The following is a 2,571-nucleotide window of genomic DNA, read 5'->3' on the forward strand; positions in this document are numbered from 1 at the left end:
TTTTGTTCAAGTATGGGGTTAGTACAACATGCTATAAGGATAGATTGTGACAACCAAAGTGCAATTTTCTTAGCAAAGAACCCTGCTTATCATTCAAAGACAAAGCACATTGATGTTCAGTATCACTTTGTGAGGGATATGGTAGAAAACAAAAAGGTGTTGCTGGTAAAGGTGGACACTTTGAAGAATACTGTAGATGCATTGACAAAATTTGTGAGCTTTGAAAAGTTCTCTTGGTGTAGAGAAACAACGGACATTGCAGGGTTGGATCAATGACTAAGCCCTCCTGTGGCCCCCTGTGGAAATAAAACAACACGTGGGAGAATGTTGGGTTGTGTTATATTCTTTCCCACTTGTATGATTGTTTTAGGATTAATAAGGGTGTTATAGAGCTGTAATAGTGAGTAGACTTGTGTCGTATTCTAGAATGCAGGAAGAATTATGTTTTGAAAAATCACCAAGTTGTGTGCTAACCATAGTCCCCATAGGACTAGAAAGGGAAGTGTCCTATAGAGTTTCAGGTCCTTTCTTTCAAACCAAGCCTTCAAATTTCAAACACGATCCAACACATGACTACATCGTAAATGTTCCTATTCTAATAGCCATGTACCTATATATTTGCTTAATTCATTTAGTGTGTATATATATATATATATCACTAAAAAAAAAATGTTTTAGACCTCAATACACCCTTCATCCTACCATATGGAAAATAATTTCTAAGAAAAGTGTTAAGACTCAAGATCATCCCTAGTGCTAGGATTCATCTTCCTTTCTTCTCTAGGGTTTAAGTCACAAACTCTAGGTCTTCCTCTACTCCATCATACAAGCATAAGAACTCTCCATGACAATTATATAGATAGAATAATGCGTATAGTGTAGAAAAAGACATTCTCTTCCCTCTATGAAAAGTAGGTGAGGGAGGCCAACATTGATAAACTGGACTAGTTACATAAGAAATTTAATTTAATGAACAAGATAAGGTCTCCAAGAGAATTGTTCTCTCCTCATGTGGTTCACTCTCTAAGCAAGGGTTGCAAGTGTCAAGTGATCTTCATCACAAGGCTTCTTGCTTTCTAAGACAATCATCCCATGCTCCTTAACACATGTATCTTGGATCCATAATCAATCCCATGTAATCTACTTTTTTTTCTATGGGTTATGTATTACATGGTCTTGCATCCCTCCTTTGGCCTAGGGTTTTTGGCAAAGGACTTGATAAAGCCATGATTAGATATTGATTTCTAAGGACTTGATCATAGTGAAAGGTTGGTGATTTATAAGGGTGCTATGACCGATGGGAGCACAAAAGAACTCAAGATACACATAAATAAACAAATCAACACAAGAAATGCAAATTGACATATTAACATAACAATATCCAACTAAGTTATTGAAATTCAACTAATGATACCTTATTCTCCATCCATATAACAAAATCAGACCACTTTTTGTCTTGTATCATATAAAATTCCAATTGTGATGGATAATGGCCATGTTGTTGCTCCTGTCAAAACATGGTAGATGCACAAGTTAAAGTAATTAATATCGAGACATTTAATATTTTATACAAAATTAAATAAAATATAATTTCAGATATTAAATATACTTACCAATTTGCATGTTAAGGCTTCTAAACATGTTTGGCCACTGTGATGTGTGGCACAATATTTAACAAGCTTGACCTTCGAGGCCTTGTCTTGAAACATACACTAATTCAATTTAATTATGCACCAGTAAAATATAAAAATCATTTAATGAATTTGAAATAATATTATGACCAAATTTAAATACATGTATGCTCTCCTCGCCAGACTTCCTCTGTGCATCTGCTTTATCATATGATTTCACAATCTCTTTCCATACATTCACACTTACATAAATTGGCCTTCTTTTTTCCCTTAGCTTGGGAGGATTTTTTTTTTTTTTTTAGTTGCAATGAAATCTCTTGTAGTTTTGAGTCATTTGTGTTTTTTTACTTGCTTTACTGACCAACCTGTCCCAAATTCAGTTTGCATGTCATGGATGACTGCCTTTTGAAGGTGCATGGGTATATTCGATAATGGAAGATGTAGATGCTCTTTGAAGCATTGAAGGCATGATTCCTTCAACCTACGATTGAACACTTTCCCGACATCTGTCATTCTAATATCCCCAGAGACAACATCATATTCTACCTCAGTTTCGTATGTACCAATGAAAGATGCATAAGTACCCGTACTGGTGGTGGAAGAAATATGTGTCTCAGGAGTGGGTGGGACAATGGACATCTCTGTTCCCTATTCCACATTCTTATAGGTTATTGCGATTTATTTTTTCCTAGATATTTTTCTCGATCCAAGAGTTGATGGGGAATCAATTGATTCACTTTGATAGGGTTTATTTGGTTGGTCTATTTCAGTTTCTTTAGTACGTTCTTCCACATATTTGACAAGCATGGACAAGTCCATACCTTCTAGTTTTTTCATTTCTTCTACCCCTAATATAGAATCCATTGCCTCTTTCAGTTTCTCACTGTCATGTCCCTATATATGTACAATGAAATTTTTATTTTAAAATTAGAAATAAAAA

This window comes from Pinus tabuliformis, chromosome 3_1, assembly GCF_031772625.1.
Source record: "Pinus tabuliformis cultivar Carrire ecotype Pingquan chromosome 3_1, CPIR1, whole genome shotgun sequence".
NCBI lineage: Eukaryota > Viridiplantae > Streptophyta > Pinopsida > Pinales > Pinaceae > Pinus > Pinus tabuliformis.